General features: G+C 39.7%; 1 long non-coding RNA gene across 1 annotated transcript in view; it reads left to right on the top strand.

The window, feature by feature from the left end:
• LOC122459007 overlaps window positions 1-17,573 on the top strand; it is a 94,386-nt gene that overhangs the window by 60,222 nt on the left and 16,591 nt on the right. The gene's annotated exons all lie outside the window — the stretch shown is intronic.

The raw sequence follows: 17,573 nt of genomic DNA, 5'->3' as shown, positions 1-17,573 counted from the left end.
TTTAAAGAATTGAAGGATCTTGTAGAACCCCTGTCCTAATACACCAGTTTTCTTGATGCTGATAGTGAGGAGCAAATGCCTGACAGGCACTTGATAGGCAGTCCATGAGTTCTTGTAGTAGATCTTAATTTGGGACAGGTTGAAGAGTTTCCCATCCGATCTTGTGTGGAGATACACTCCATCTTTCTTGTCCGTATGAGGAGAGATAATAAGACTGGAACTTTTCAGCTTCGAAAAGAGACGGCTAAGGGGAGATATGATTGAGGGTCTATAAAATCCTGATTGATGTAGAGAAATTAGATAGGAAGGGTTTGTTTACTACTTCTCATAACACAAGAACTAGGAGTCATCAAATGAAATTAATAGGCAGCAGTTTACAAACAAATAAAAGGAAATATTCTTCACACAATGCTCAGTCAACCTGTGGAACTCCTTGCCAGAGGATGTTGTGAAGGCCAAGACCATAACAGGGTTCAAAAAAGAAATAGATAAAGTCATGGAAGATAGGTCCATCAATGGCTATTAGCCAGCATGGGCAGGAATGGGTCCCTGGCCTCTATTTGCCAGAATCTGGGAATGAGTGATAGGAGATGGATCACTTGATGATTACCTGTTCTGTTTCATTCCCTCTGGGGCACCTGGCACTGGCCACTGTCGGAAGACAGGATACTGGGCTAGATGGACCCCTTTGGTCTGACCCAGTAGGGCCATCCTTCTGTTCTTATATTCCTTAAATGAACAGTTCAAGACTACTGAGGAAGAAGATTCCAAAGAATGTAGGGGCAAGAACACATCCTTGCTTCACTCAGCTTTCATCTCAAAGCTGTCTGAAGTGGACCTGTCAAAACTGGACAGTTGCTGTCATGTTGTTGTGAAATGAACGTATAAGGACTTAACAGGGTCGGTGGGCATCCTATCTTTCTAGTATTGCAAATAGACCTGCTCTGCTGACTGTGTCAAATGCTTTGGTAAGGTCGCACAAGGGCAATGTACAATGGTCAGTTTTGCTCTCTGCACTTTCTGGGAGTTGTCACAGAGAAAATATCATGTTTATAGTTGATCTTCCAGCCCTGATCCGCACTGTGATTCAGGGTAGATGTGATTCGCCAGCTGTTGTAGGTGCACTAAGATGTCTTTTGTGAAAAGCTTTTCCTGCTACATTTAGTAGCAAGATACCTCTGTAGTTGTTGCAGTTGCCCCTTTCACCTTTATTTTTATACAAAGTGATGATGTTTGCATCACACATCTCTTGTGGTACCTCACACTCTTTCCAGCATTTAAGTAGCAGCTGATGAAGTATATGGAAAGAGGCTGTCTTTCCCGCACTTGAGGATTTCCACTGGATGCCATCTTTTCCAGGAGCCTTGTAACTTGATAGCAAATCAAGGCCATTGTTTAGCTCTTCTACAGTGGGCTCCACATCTAGGTCTGGTATGACCTGTAGAGTTGGTATTTGGTTCAGTGATTCGTTTGGTGATGGTTCTTTCTTGTAGGTATAGCTCTGGAATAGTGTCAACCCAATGAGACACTGCTTGCTTTTATCTGTAATGAGTTCACTGCTGTGCGATTTGAGAGGGGCAACCTTGCTACAGTGGGACCCAGAGCTTTCTTCAGGCCATCATACATGACTTGTGAGGTTTCTGTGTCTGAGGCTGTGCTGTAGTTCTTCACAGAGCTTCATCCAGTAATGATTTGCACAGCATCTGCTTGCTCTCTGCACCTCAGATTTTGCATGTCGTAGTCTTATTTTGGTGCTCTCTGTTGGCTACTTCTTGTGTTCCAGATAGGCTGTGTTTTAACGTTGGTGAGAGGTAATAGTTCCACTTCATTTTCTTCAAATCAGTCCTTTTTTGATTGTTTCTTTCCCCAAATGTAGCTAAAGCTGTTTCATGGATTGTTGTTCTTAAATCTTCCCAAAATTCCTCTGCCTTCTCTGGAAATGACTTCCCATGCATGCTAAGTTCAAAAGCCTTCACAAAGTCTTGGCTTTTCCTCTGGTTTTTGGTGTTAATAGCATTGATTTTGGGCTTGCTCCTAGGTTTTGCTGTATGTAGTTTCTTGACTGTAAACTTCACTTTGCTAATAATCAAGGAGTGGTCAGTGTCACAGTCAGCATTGTGGAACATGTGAGTGTTCTACACTAAGGGTAGGTCTTTCCTCCTGACGATAACAAGGTCTAGTTGGTGCCAGTGGCCCGATCGTGGATGTCACCATGACACTTTGTGCTGATCCTTTCCTGTAAAATATGAATTGGTAATGAACATTTGGTTTTGGGAGCAGAATTCAAGAAGTTGTTGGCCATTCTCATTCATCTTGCCAATGCCAAAATATCCACAATCTGGCCATGAGTTGTTGTCTGCACCGTCTCTTGCATTAAAGTCACCAAGGAGGAAAAGTTGCTCAGTTTATGTGTTTTTTTTACGACTTGATGCAAAGAGTTGTAAAATGTATCCTGCTTGAGGCTAGATTTGAGTGTTGGTGCATAGGCACTGATGATGTTCACGGAGCTGATGGTCGTCTGAAGTTTAAGTGAGATGATACATTCTGACTTCCCAATGGGTGTTTCTAGGAGCTTTACCCACTTGTTTTCACAGCGAAACCAACACTGTGTAGACAATTTTCTTCATTGCTTTTACCTTGCCAAAAGAATGTGTAATTGGCCTCTTGGACAGAACCAGCATCTGCAAGTCTTGTCTCTTGAAGTGCTGCAATGTCAACATTGAGTTTGTACAGCTCATGATTTATCAAAGCTGGTTTCTGTATGCTGCTTGTGTATTGTAGGTCATCATCGTCTGTCAATCGTGGACACATGGTCTTGACATTCCAGCTTCCAAGCCACAAAGTTCTTGGTTTCTTATTTTTGCCTGGTGCCAGATTTCCGTTTTCCTTTCAACTTTTGGTCTAGCGCCATGCTCCCCATGAGGCAGACAGATCATGGCGGATCAGCACCTAACAGTCCAGGGGCTGCCCGGCTTTGTGGCAGGTGGTAGCTGACCAGTGGAATGCAGTGATTCCTCCCATCGTCGAAGGTGATCCATGGTGCCCTCCTCTACTCCAATCAAGTGAGAGCTTATAAGCCATAACTGCCACCTCTGTGTTGTGTCCATGTTGCCTACAAGAATGGAGTGATCTCTCCATGTGACGTGGCTGCAACAGCCTGGGCAGTTGATATGAAGGTGTTGCATTGTCAGCCTCCCCCTCTTGACTTCACTGGTTTGGACCAAAGGAAGGACAGGAATCATTACATTTGGAACTAGCTATGCTACAGGAGTTGCCAATGCAGAGGAAACTTCCATCTGCCTGCCTTTTGGAGCTCCACTCCTAGATTGGTTATCAACCACAGTGGAAAGGCCAAACCTGTCCTGTGTTGATGTTGTTGGCAAAAGCACTGAGTGAATTTGCTCATCCGCCTTTTGAATTGCATTTCCTCCATCAAGGGTTCCACGACCTTCCTCAGGCACTCATCAGCCAGAAGCCACCGGCACTTCCTGAGGTTTCTGGGTTAATTAACCACCGCCCAGCACTCAGCATTGACCAGTACAGGTTGTACTGCTTATGGTCATAGCAGAAGCAGGTTTTCATTTCTGACCTGACCTCAGTGGTGAAATGGATGATTCCACAATGTCACAGAGAGACCTCAAAATGGTTTATGGACCTACAATTGTATGTGTAGAATGTTGCTCTTCAGATGCCATATGCACGTGCGAGAAAGATTGTAATGAGTGGGAAATGGATATCCTGCTTCAAGAATTAGACCCAACATTAATTCGCCTATAATCTAGCAACTATAAAAAGCAGACTTCCTGTACAATGTGTTCTAGTTTCTGGTCGTAAGTTGATTGCTATAGAGATAGTATGGTAAACCCAGGACAAAAAGCTACAAAAGTGGGGTAGTAATTAGTCCCAGGGATTAAAAGGCCCCTCCCTATCCACTGAGGAGAGAGAACCATGGGGCAATAGATTCAGCTGGAAAGGAGTTGCTAGGGAACCAGTTAGGTTCAGCTGACTCCAACTACTTGGGACCTTTTTAAATCCTCCCCTGGGTGGTAGAAGGGGGAGAGTGAGGGAATGAGAGCAGGAAAGTTGCCAGTAGGCTGTTTGCAGCAAGACACCAGACCTTCCTAGCAGGGAGGCTGCACTTGCACCCCAGAAGGGAAGGAAAACAAGCACAAGGGACTGACTGAGGAGAGGATAGCAGGACCCTGTGCCTATAAGGATTCGCCTGGTCCCAAACCTGAGTCTCCAAAGCTAAGAAGGACTGAGCCTACTAAGGCGAACAAGGTATTTTGCCACAATAGATATTAGTGCCATGCATCCTATCATCTGTTAACACAGATAAACAAAGTGTTATGCAAGCTTTGGTGCCTAAGACAATTGAACCCAACTGTTAATGCAACAATTTCAGTCAATTTTTTATTTCTGTGGAAGAAGCAATTAGAGGGGCACATGGCTGATTCACCCTAATGACATGTCAGTGAGTGAAATAATATATCCTTGTCACCTTAGTTGCTTCAGGAATGGCATAATTCATGCTGGTTAGTGGATGACTGTGGAATGTCCCCCTGCTCCCACTTTGGAGTCTAACACCTTGTTCATCTGTGAAGACTGTGATGTTAAATGAGGCATGAGCACAGCCTGTGGAGTTGCTCTCAGTCACCTTCTTCTATAATGAATTAAGAAATGCACTATACATACAAGATGGGCACATGTTATGCATTCAAAATACCATGTTTTAAAAAATTATGCCTGGTACGCCAAAGCATATGTATAAATTACAATGGAAAATGGTAGATGCTGCTATAAGCATGTGAATGGATTGACATACAGAGATATGTGATCACTCCCTTTTCCTGCTTTCTTTCTATTGTGTTCTTTCGTTGCTTTTTCTTTTTGTGCTGTTTTGATATCTGTAATCTGACCCTATAAGAATACCCATTTACCAGCCATTCTGTACTACGAGGATCTGTATACATGTATAGTCACCCTGAGATTTTCAGAGATATTCCATTAAATATAGATAAGAGAACTCACTGCTATGATATACTGTTTTGAAGAACAAAGAATTTAAACCTGGGATTCCCCAGTTCCAGTGGTCTACAGAAGACAGCAGCAAGCTGATGACTGATTGGATATGGAGGCGAGGGCTCTTAGGGTTCTAGTATGAATTCAGATGCAACAAAACACCCATTGTCTATTTTGAAAAAAATACAGCTCATTATCAGTTATAATTTACTTCAAAATATCCTAGTGTGCTAGTAACTGGTAATTCAGTTTCCCAATATTAGAGGATTACAGCCTAGCTTTTCTTTTCTTAAATAATTTTTCTTTCTGTTTTCAAGAAATATTTGTATAAAATCATTCTCTTAAGACTTCCCAGTTGATAGAAGATAGAACCCTCCTTTTAAAAAAATACAGAATTTCTGCTGCTTTAGACTTCCTATGCTTCAGTTCACCAATTTAATATATTAATCCATGTTTCATATTACATTTCTTCCACAAACAGTGCAATTGCCTAAAACACCAAAAGCATGAAGACTTATAAATAATATTGAACTTGAACCAAAACCCACTGATGACAGTGAAGAAATTCCAGTTGATTTCAAAGGGCTTTGTATACATAGGGCCCTGGGGTCTCATTCTGTACTCTGCACCTTGTGTAGTCATTTTCACCAGTGCACAAGTAGATGTAACAAGCGCCATTTGGTTGAAGTCAATGGAGTTTAAGCACACGCTTTGCTGAATTTGGGATCTAATGTTTTCTACGATTACTGGCTGAATTTCCAAGGTATAAATTGTAATAAAATAATAAATAAATGTTAGAGTAACTAGCTGTCTAACAAGGTATTGTCACAATCTATTACTATTCATAAAGGTGCGTGGGGTAGTGGGTATACAGGAAAATTACATTGGTTCAGGATTCCTTAATGTGAATTTCCTTACCAATCAAACCTTTTCTTTACATTTTAACTTTAACATATTTCCTACCTTTTATCAGTTCCATTTTTAAAACTGTAACACTTAATTTTTCCCTTTAAATTATTGACACTTTGTTTTAATTCCATCTTCACAAAGTTTTTTTGTGTGGGAATAAACATTTATTTACAATCTTTCAGTCTGTAATCCATGTGACACACTTCATATCCAAGTCCGCACTAATTTCATGAGCAAGATTCCATTAGTCACTGTCTCAAATGCCTTATTTATATCAAATATATTCTGGTTTGGAAGGATTAGAATTTTATTGGTAAATGTTGATAAACATTGATTTCACTGCATACACAAACTGACGAAAAACTTCCATCGATAATCATTGAAATGTACAGATAGGCAAAGTAACAAAAATTCTGCTTAAGAACTTATTAGAGTTTGATTTAAGGATACTTACTTTGTATATTTTGACATGTGATGCTGACAGTTGGTGCTCTAACAGTTATAAAGGTTTAACTTTATGAATTTCAATGTCTGCTGTCACAAAATAATTATCTGACCCTCCCATAATTTCCCACTACTGGGAAAATTGAAATAGATAAAATTGGAGGGGGGGGAATGCTTTAAAACCCATAATTTTGTGCAACTGTGAAAATGTAAATTGATCAAAATTGGAAAAAAATCCTTAAAAATCAATATTGATATATGTCAAATTATATTTAAAAAATCAAATTCTGACAAGCCTAAATCCATGCATTGATTTTCCTGTCTCTACTAATTTTGAGGTTGTGTTACGTGCTGCACCAGCAAAGCCTCTAAGCTTGTTTGGTAAGATCTGTTCTTATCCTTCCATGCTGTTTATTGCTCAGGGTTTTATTCTTTTCTGGATTTTGGGTGATTTTTTTCTTCTTCTCTCACTATTTGTTCCATTATTTTATTTGGGATATTGGTTTGTCTTTCAGGATAGTACATGTATGCCAGCAATGTTTTCTTGCAGTATGAAGTAAATGAGACAATCAGCAATCTGGAGCATGTTGAGCTAGAAGTGCTCTTCACAGAGATGGCAGGCTAAGAACATTTCTGTACGTGGCCCAGGAAGGGCAGACACTGTACACTGCAAAACAATTAACAGAGTGGCACAACTTAGTGAAGAGCTAAGGAGCATAGATATACCCCCTAAAATCCTACTGCCCCACCTGGGTGGTACTGCACCAGTGTGGACACAGCTATAGCGTATGACTCTAGTGTAGCTTGTTCACACTCAGGCTAAGCTAACCTGGATTCCCAGACCCAGGTGGTTGGACCCAGGTTAATTCTGCAGTGAAGACATACCCTGCAAGTCAAAGAAACATTGTGGCTACTCTAACTTGCACCAGGGTGACTTTGGTCCCCTGGATGGCCCAGGATCAAGGGAGTGTAAGGGAGCTCTAGCGACCATTGTGCCTCCCCACCTCAGCTGTGCCAAGCAATGAGCTCCTCACAGCTGATGACTGTGACTCCAGAGTATCAGTTCACATCCACCTATCAGTGTCACTTTGTGCCAATGTGGCAATGCTTTTTGGCACCTGCAGCTGCTCTACCAGACAAGATTCAATAGCACAAGCCCTCAAGATTTTTCTGTATGTACTAGAGTGAGTTAGGACTGATCTACATTAGGAAGGTGTACCAGTCTAACTATGCAGTTTGGAAGTGTGACTCTTTACCAATATAAAAGGAGTACTTGTGGCACTTTAGAGACTAACAAATAAATTTGTTAGTCTCTACGGTGCCACAAGTACTCCTTTTCTTTTTACCAATATAGTTAGACTGATACAACCCCTAGTGTGTATGCTATAGAGGTATAAAGTACCTTTATACTAGTATGAGTTATCTCCTTTCATGTAGGGAAATAGTGATAAAGGTTTAAAGCACGTTTTTACCAATATAACTGCATCCACACAGTGGGGGAAAAAGTACTACTTTAACTGTACGGCCATAGTTAAAGCAATAAAATGCTCTAGTGAAGATAAGATTATTCAAAAGAGAACTTCTCATGTATTTATCCCACTTGGAAAAGTTGCCTATGCTTTCTTTACAAACAAGGAGAGAGCAAGAATTAAAGAACTTGAGCAGGGATTTATAGTAAATTTTAAAGTGCTATTGCTTGGGATGAGATTTTGAAGAATGTCTCTTTGAAAGTTTCTACTGCCTTGTGCAGGAGAAAAGAAGAAGGATCTCCCACTGGTATTCCCCAGCATGTAAAAATGTCTAGAAAATTCTGATACAACTATATCAATGCAAGGAACTGAGACAAGTGCTTAGAAACACTTACAGTCTTAAAAAGGACTGGGACCTTAGGGTCAAGCACTGTAAACTCATGTGTAGAAATACGTAGTTCTAGTCCCAGAGGGGGAAAAAACCTTAACCATAATCTAAAAACAGATTTTTCATTCCCTTTTTACATTTTTACTCATGGGGCTCAGTTAGCAACTGAATAATTCAAATCAAGCTTTTTATCAAGTGAATTAGACCAGTCTAAAAATCAACAATATTTATAGAGCTAATAAGCAATTACCACAATAATTTTTAAATATTTACTAAGAGTAATATGATACCAGCAAATGATATAGTTATCTACTTAATTGCTATCTCTAGTTTTATCTTGGCACAAAAATCCTTTTACTGAACATAAACTTCTTTGAATAAAGGCATATATGAAAATGCCATAATACGACTTTGGAACTTATACTATGTTATTTGCTAACATTTTAAAATGATCATATAAAAAATTGCTAGGTATTATTTCAGTAACATTGATATTACCTTTAGCATAGTGAATGTCAGTATTATAATTAAAACGAAGCTCGTGGTAAGCGTAACCTGCTCTGCAAACAGTTTGTAACTAACAGCCCACCTGGGGTCAAGTAGCCAAATGGCTTCAGTTAGTCTTGAACTTGCGACTGAGTTTCTAGTGAAAAGGCTCTGTCTACTGAAATCAATCAATATCCATGGCTGCTATTGTCATGAGATATTCTTTCACTTGTGGGGAGTGGCAGGCAGTCTTCACATGCACAGAATGCAGTAATATATTTCTTATCACCTGTGTCATATTTCACTCTTACTTCCTCTCATTTAGAGATGTAATTCTTGGTTCAGTCAGTGACAGATCTGGATGGTTCCACCAGCATAGTTTGATGGCATCATCTTGGAGTCACAGAATTAAGGATCCTTTGAAAATGTTTAGTTTCAATAAGTACATTTATACACCTACAATTTTTAAGCTTGCTTAGGGATGTCTGGTGCCCTACACTTATGCTGATGGAAATGCGCAGAGAACACCATAAACCAGGAGAAATCAGGCGGGGGAGGTACAGAAAGGAGGAACAGTGCTTCTTCAGCACACTTTGTCCCGATCTGCCCAATCTCCTGTGCCAGAATCGCCTGTATAGTCTGGGCTCTGATTGGGCTGTGAGGTGGTAGGGCCAAGAAGCAGTAGTTCCACCCAGCATGTAACTCATCTATCCTGGTGGAAATGCAGCACTGTTGTTTTAAATCTAATTCTGCGTGTGTGTAAGGCTTAGCTTTGGGAATGAGATGATTTGGAGAATGACAAACATGCCAGTAGGGATAGAGGGAGAGCCAAGAGGGCAGTGAGGAGGGGACAGTCCCTCTGTACTTTGCGTTCGCTCCCTTAGGTCCATGGGATCTGCCTCCTCATCTAATTTCCCACAATGAAGGAAGTAAAGAAATCTGTTCTTATCCCTGTAAAAGGAACCAAAGTTTTACAGTGTAAGGCCATGCAGCAGTAACCCACACTAACCGTGTGTCCCTTTGCCCATCTCTTGGTTGGATAATATATACAGGTTTAAGTATCTGGTACTGCATTCAAGCTAATGGACCTGGTCAATGCAGGTAATAGCAACTTGTGCTTTTAGATCCAGAGAGTCTGTGTTCCTTCCTTTCAGATGACCCTTCCAAGGGTGCTGCATTACAAGCAATAGTCCATATGTGGAGTTGAACAGGTGTGGACCTCTGAAACTTAGGCTGATTTTCCCTAGCTGGGACAGTGTGTGGCTCAACCATGAAGAGAGATTTATGAGTCTGCTACTGCATGTAAGCTAATGAAGATGGTCATTTAGCTCAAGCACTTGAGGCTTTTTCTCTTAGAGCCTGTGTTCAATCCCCCACAGATAACCTGATAGCGGATGTTGGTGCTATACATAGAATTGCAGAGTGTTTTACTGAACCTCTGTCTCCCTTCTCTTAGCTTTACTTGGACACTGTGTTTGCCTGTTTGGTTGTTTCCATTCTATTAAATTAGGAAACCCAAAGCAGAGCAAGTGTTTAACTTCCCGCCTCTGAGTTTGATCCTGCAAAGCACGGAGCACTCTGGCCCCTATTTAGCAGAGCACTTTAAGCATGTGTTTAGTGCCAGTGACCTCGATAGGAGCGTTCATCTACTTAAAGTACTGCACACACTTTTCAGGTTAGAGGGGAGAGTGCTCAGCACTTAGCATGCCTGTGCTCTTCAAGTGCAGGGGGAGACTACAATTTTAGTTTCAAAAAGGGTTAAATCGTGATTAGTGCAGCATGTCAACAGTATTTAGGTTTAAGAGGTCTAACAACACTGGCATAGCTTATATGTGTTATTCCCAATAGAGGGCCTGATGCTGCATGGTGCTGAGTACCTTGAACTCCAGCTGAAGGCAACAGAAATTGAGGGCACATAATGTTTTTCAGTATTCAGACTAAAAAGATAGGTAAGAATGGAATCATTGTAATCAATCATTCTTGTGATAACATTATTTAATAATCTGCATGTGCAGGATTGATAAGAAAGCATAATCTAATGTGTTTTTGGTAGCCAGAATTGCATGTATCATGTATTCTGTTCTGACGTCAAGAATTTAGTAAATACAATATTAAAGATCTGTGATGGTGGTGGTGTAGTGTCAATTTAATTAAACTACGGCATAAAGAGGGTTAGGGCCACTTCACTTCCAATTCATGTAGGCTGTCTAAAATGGGTAAGTAATATCATTCCCTGTTTCTTTTCCTCTCTTTGCCAAATGCACCAACAACTTGGCATGGATAGTACGAAGTTATTATGGATTCTGCTGAGACAGTCCTATTGCATGGTGCAGATAAACAAATCTTGTTAACAATCTGACAAAATATAAATGGCTTCATAATATACTGCCACCCGCTCAGTACCTCAACTGCTTCAAAAATGTTATCTGGCTGCTGCAGGGGCTAACCTATGTATTATGGAGGATGAATTTTAGCACCATGCACGGTTATCTCTCACCAAAATATATGATAGTTTTTGTTTCTCTTTGGACTCTGATTATCTCTGGAAGCCTGGGCTTTTTTTGACTTAGTCCTGCAGCTAAGTTACCTCAAAGATTTTAAAAGCACTGGAAGCTAGTAGATGAGCATAAAAGGCATTATATTGAACAGAAACTGAGGCAGTGGACAGGCCAAAGTAGACCAGGTAAGTCCATGCTTCAGATTATTATATTTGCATGACTACCGGGCATTGTTAAAAGACGATTAACCTGAAACTCACTGAACTGCTGCATGAATGATTTTTCCAAAAATGTATTTTTAAAAAAATTGTTATCTATGAGTCATTATTTACTTTATAAACTTTGTTTCTGCTCTCTGATTGGGTGACAATGCCTTGTGACTTTGTGTGACTAACAACACAAGTAAATGAATAACAACGATTTGGTTGGCATTATAGCCAATGGGCTAAAAATTATTTGTCAATTTCTTGGTGAATATTATGAATAACCAATACACTTGCAGAAAATCGGGAGTAACTCATTAATGTTTCACTAAGCCAAAAAGGGGTCTAAATTCAGAATTAAGGGTAATCAGAATAGTTCACTCAGTTCTGACATTAGTTTAGCTTTTGTGGGAAAGTGGACTAAATCGTTAGACCTCTTCAAATTAATTATTACAAAGCACTTTTTAACATTATTCAATTTGCTTTTGCCATTTTCACCACCTCTTTGTGTCTACTCTTCATGAATAAATCTAGGTTTACTAACAGGAATGCTCAGAGAAAGTAAACTCTGAAAGTTATACTTGGAAATACTCATGAAAAACAGACTTCAAATGCACTTCTTTTAAGAATTGACACCAGGCAACCTGCTTATAAGACGTGAATTCCAGCAAACAAGGAACAGAAATAATAGCATGCACTTCTGTGACCAGTCAAACTAAACCATACAACTCAGAATTTCAGATTTAGAATTTGAATAAAAAATGATACATTGAAGGAAAAAACAAGCAAAAAAGGTTGAATAATTTCAATTAACTAAGTAGAGAAATTACAATTTTTTTCTCTCATCCCTAGAACAGAAAAGTTACTGAATAAATTATTTGTTCTGCTTTGGAAGTCATTGGTGAACACTTTTAGAAACATATAAACATCTGTTGGGTAGATGTATCTTTACTGGTTTGGATTGCATCTTCTTACCAGCACTATTTATATTAAAATATTTGATTATTAATACACTTTGGTAAGAAAGATGTTAAGAATATTTACAGTGGGGAAATTTTGTTTGATACAGAGAAATATTGAACATAATTGACTTAAAAGAATTTGGTGGTGCTCATCTTCTATGTTACAGGTTCAGGTCCTGGATCGCTTTCATCACACAAAAACAGAATATAGTGTTGTAGCAAGTTAAACCCATATTCCAAATGCTCCTCATTTCTACTCCAGTGCTTTGGACTTCCGTTTGCATATTCTCTACTACTCTGCAAATTAAGCACCTTAACCTACATAGTACAAATGAACTCTCAAAGTGGACTTGTAGGAGATCCGCTAATAGTGTCTATTTAAGGAATGTCGTTACTTGCAATATTTACCAGTTTAAAAAAAGGAAAAGTAATAGGCACAGTGTATCAAATTATTCATGGCAAATAATCATTCTGTGAATATAGCCCTACTGTTTACAAACTGATTCTGATTTTTAAACTTTCGCAACATAGTTTGGGTGAAAAATTTTCATCCTGTGTATTATTGATAAACTGTACTTCCTGGGTCAGATTCTGCTACATTCTTCCTGTGAGTAGTACTTTACCCTGAGTACTCCAGTTTTGTCAATGGGGCCAAGCATCTTGAATAAGGGTATCAGAAGCCAGCTCGCTGTGTGTAATGTAGGACTACAACTTCTTAAACGGGAGAATAAGAGATGTACAAGTAGTGAATAATGGGTAGCAATTACTCTTGTTTATGAGTGAATACCTTTTGTTTCCATGCCAGTACAGATATTCATATGAAAAACAGCCCTTCAGCAAGCAGTTGTGTGAACAAAACCTGTTTGTATGAATACTCATGAATAGCAAGTTATAAGAGATATGACATAGCTGAACTGAACAGCCACTTAGAATCTGAAAGAATGTTAAACACTGAGGTAGAGCCATGGCCCTTCATAAGGAAAGCTTTGTTAAGGCAGCAGCTGAGAATTCCCTTGTTCGGGGGATTTCAGGGAGGGTTTGGGGCTGGAAAAGGAATGGGATCATTTCTCTCCAGGGACCATGGCTGGCAGAGAGAGCCCTCAGGAGCCATATCTGCTGGCACAAAGTCGAGCATTCCTAAGTTATTTTGGCACATCTTGGAACCAGCCCACTCTGACCTTGTCTACATTAGAACTTACTTCAGTATAATTTACATTGCTTGGGGTGTCAATAATCCACACCCCTGTGCGACCTAAGTTATACCTACCTAAGGATCGGTGTAGACAGCACTATATTGGTGGGAGAGCTTCTCCTGCTACCACAGCTACCGCCTCTTGTGAGAAGTGGAGTAATTAAGCCGATGGGAGAGCTCTCTTCTGTCAGTTTAGAGCATCTTCACCAGATGCACTACAGCGGCACATCTGCATGGGTGCAGCTATAGCACTTTTAGTCTAGAGGTAGCCTCAGATTGTGGTATTCAACCAAATCTAGTAACTGGGATCTATTCAAGAGGTCTCTGATTGAGGGAAGTAAACATATCCTGAATAATTAGAATGTTAGTTTACATCCAATTCTACACTGCTATCGGTAACTTTGAAGTGATACTGAAGAAAAGGCATGATAATCATGTCACTGTGGAGGATAGCTAGTGTGATCAAAAGCTACAGTGTACTTTCACACTACATCTCTTGTAATTTGCAGTATTGAGCCATGTTGGTCCCAGGATATTAGAGAGACAAGGTGGTTGAGGTTTCAGAGTAGCAGCCATGTTAGTCTGTATCTGCAAAAAGAAAAGGAGTACTTGTGGCACCTTAGAGACTAACAAATTTATTTGAGCATAAGCTTTCGTGAGCTACAGCTCACTTCATCGGATGCATGCATCTCATGATGCTGTAGCTCACAAAAGCTTATGCTCAAATAAATTTGTTAGTCTTTAAGGTGCCACAAGTACTCCTTTTCTTTTTGAAGGTGGTTGAGGGAATATCCTTTGTTGGACCAACTTCTGTTGGTGAAAGGTGTGCAGTTTTCCTTTTAGGCTGAGGACTGAGAGATAGATATTAAGTGATCATCTTGTGACCTGGATGATTTGGTGTTTTTGTCTTTTACCATTTTCTGAGTTAATTTGAGACTGTAGTGATTATCTGGTTTCACCCACATAGTTGTTGTTGGGGCATTTAGTGCACTGTGTGGGGTACACCACAGGTTGTGATAGGTATGTGTAGGATCAATGGATCTTGAAAAATGTGTTGTGAGGGATATTGATCACTGTAGCAGTAGATATATGTCTGCAGGTTTTGCATCTATTATTCTGGTAGGGTCCGATGCTGCTTTGAGTTGGTGTAGTCTGGTCTGTGGGAAGCTTGCTTCTGATGATGAGCTTGATGAGGCTGGACTTTTTGGTTTTTTTGAACGTCAGAAGAAGGGGTTCAGGAAAGATTGAGTATGGGTTTTAATTATTTAATGATACCCCATATGAGTTCCAGTGTGGGGTAATAGGTGACAACTAGGGGTCTGCAGTCAGAAGTTTTTTTCCCCCCCTATATTGAAGCAGGTTTTCTCAGGGTATTTGGGTGACCCATTCCATGATGCAATCACTTCTCTGGTGGATTTTCTTTGTTTGGAACAGGAGTACTTGTGGCACCTTAGAGAGACTAACAAATTTATTAGAGCATAAGCTTTCATGGGCCACAGCCCACTTCATCGGATGCATAGAATGGAACATATAGTAAGATATACATATACATATACACATACATATAAGTTGGAAGTTACCATACAAACTGTGAGAGGCTAATTAGTTAAGATTAGCTCTTATCAGCAGGAGAAAAAAAAACCTTTTTAGTGATAATCAAGATGGCCCATTTAGACAGTTGACAAGAAGATGTGAGGATACTTAACTTAAGGAAATATATTCAATATGTGTAATGACCCATCCACTCCCAGTCTCTATTCAAACCCAAGTTTCAGGATAAGTTGTATATATGCACCATCAAAAGATTTATAACCTGTCCTGAAAAATGATCCCTCACTCTCACAGATCTTGGGAGACAGACCAGTCCTCGCCTACAGATAGCCCCGCAACCTGAAGCAAATACTCACCAGCAACCACACTCCACACAACAAAACCACTAACTAAGGAACCTATCCTTGCAACAAAGCCCGATGTCAACTCTGTCCACATATTTATTCAAGTGATACCATCATAGGAGCTCATCACATTAGCCACGCCATCAGGGCTCATTCACCTGCACATCTACCAATGTGATATATGCCATCATGTGCCAGCATTCCCCTCTGCCAAGTACATTGGCCAAACCGGACAGTCCTCTATGCAAAAGAATAAATGGACACAAATCTGACATCAGGAATCATAACATTCAAAAACCAGGAGAACACTTCAACCTCTCTGGCCACTCAGTAAAAGATTTAAGGGTGGCAATTTTGTAACAGAAAAGCTCAAAACCAGACTCCAATGAGAAACTGCTGAGCTTGAATTAATATGCAAACTAGATACCATTAACTTGGGTTTGAATAGAGACTGGGAGTGGCTGGTCATTACATATATTGAATTATTTCCTTAAGTTAAGTATCCTCACACCTTCTTGTCAACTGTCTAAATAGGTCATCTAGATTATCACTAAAAAGTTTTTCTGCTGCTGCTAATAGTTCATCTTAACTAATTAGCCTCTCACAGATTGTAGGGTAACTTCCAATTTACCTTATGTGTGTGGTATATATTATATATCTTACCTTATGTTCCATTCTATGCATCCGATGAAGTGGGCTGTGGCCCACGAAAGCTTATGCTCTAATAAATTTATTAGTCTTTTTGCGGATACAGACTAACACGGCTGCTACTCTGAAACTTGTCTTTGTTTGGTGAAAGCGGTTTTAAGTGTGTTTTAGGTGTGTATCCCAGACTTTCTCCTTGGAGCATATTTTGTGGTATCTGAGGGTCTGATTGTAGATAACAGATTTCTTGGTGTATTTCGGGGTGATGACTGCATCTGTAGAGGTAAGTGTGGTTAACTCCATGGGTTTCTTATTTATAGTTGTCTGTAGGGTTCCATTGTTGAAGCTGATTGTCGTGTCCTGCGAGTTGATGCTGGTGTGGGATTGTTCTAGAGAGAGTTGGATGGGTGGTGGTTGTTGAAGTCTATGAATGAGTTTAGGTTATCTGTCCAGAAGATGAAAATATCATTGATGTATCTCAAGTATATCATCTGTTTTGTGGTGCATTTGTCCAGAAATTCTTCCTCCAGGGTGGCCAATGAAGAGATTAGCCATCCTAGTTCCTATGGCTGTTCCCATGGTTTGGAAAAAGTGTTTGTTGTTGAATGTAAAATTGTTGTGGGTGTTGAGGATGAAATTTAGCCATGTATTTGGAGTGGATATCTGAGTGTTGACCATTGTTCTGTATATATTTGAGGAAGGCAGAGATGCCATCATTGTGAGGGAGGATGTATACTATAGTGAACATCTTTTTGTTTGTGTCTTTCTGCTGTAAAATCTCAAGAAATAATATTTTTGTGTTACCTAAGCTGAATTAGTTTTGAGCAAAAATATAGACATCACTCTTATAGAATCTGCATGAAGCTTTTCATTTTTAGAACGGCAAGGAAAATATAAGTTAATGCATTGTTTGTATGGAGACCACTATGGATACCAGCTCTTTCACAGACTTTTCAGCCAGCTCTATTTCATAGCCCACTTCTATACTCAAAATATTGCAAAACATTAAGATATAACATTAGTTGTGTGGTAACTGTGCAAGGCAACAATACTACTCATGCCAATAAACACACACAACCCTATAGGTTAGGACCTGATGTGGGGAGAGAATACTTCCCCGGACAATGGTTATGTAATAACTTTTAGATGGTCAACTATCAGAAATGAGGGAATATCCCTTCTCATGTGACATTAAAGTACAGCACCTATCTCTTTACTGCACTGGATATGTGTTCTCTTTATGACTTCACAGGTTTTGCCTATGTAGTTAAAAATGACCTTTGTACAATAGCCCAACTTATAAGACATAACTACTTCTGCTTCAAACACTTCACATGAAGCAGAATTGCACTGCTAGGTCAGAGGTCAAAATGAAATGTTCCTCAAAAATCCACAAGATAACCTTTCCAATGTGTTTTCCCATTCAATAGGAATTTTCTTCAAGTATGACATCACTTTAG

This window comes from Dermochelys coriacea, chromosome 2, assembly GCF_009764565.3.
Source record: "Dermochelys coriacea isolate rDerCor1 chromosome 2, rDerCor1.pri.v4, whole genome shotgun sequence".
NCBI lineage: Eukaryota > Metazoa > Chordata > Testudines > Dermochelyidae > Dermochelys > Dermochelys coriacea.
This window is presented reverse-complemented; position numbering and strand designations above follow the sequence as displayed.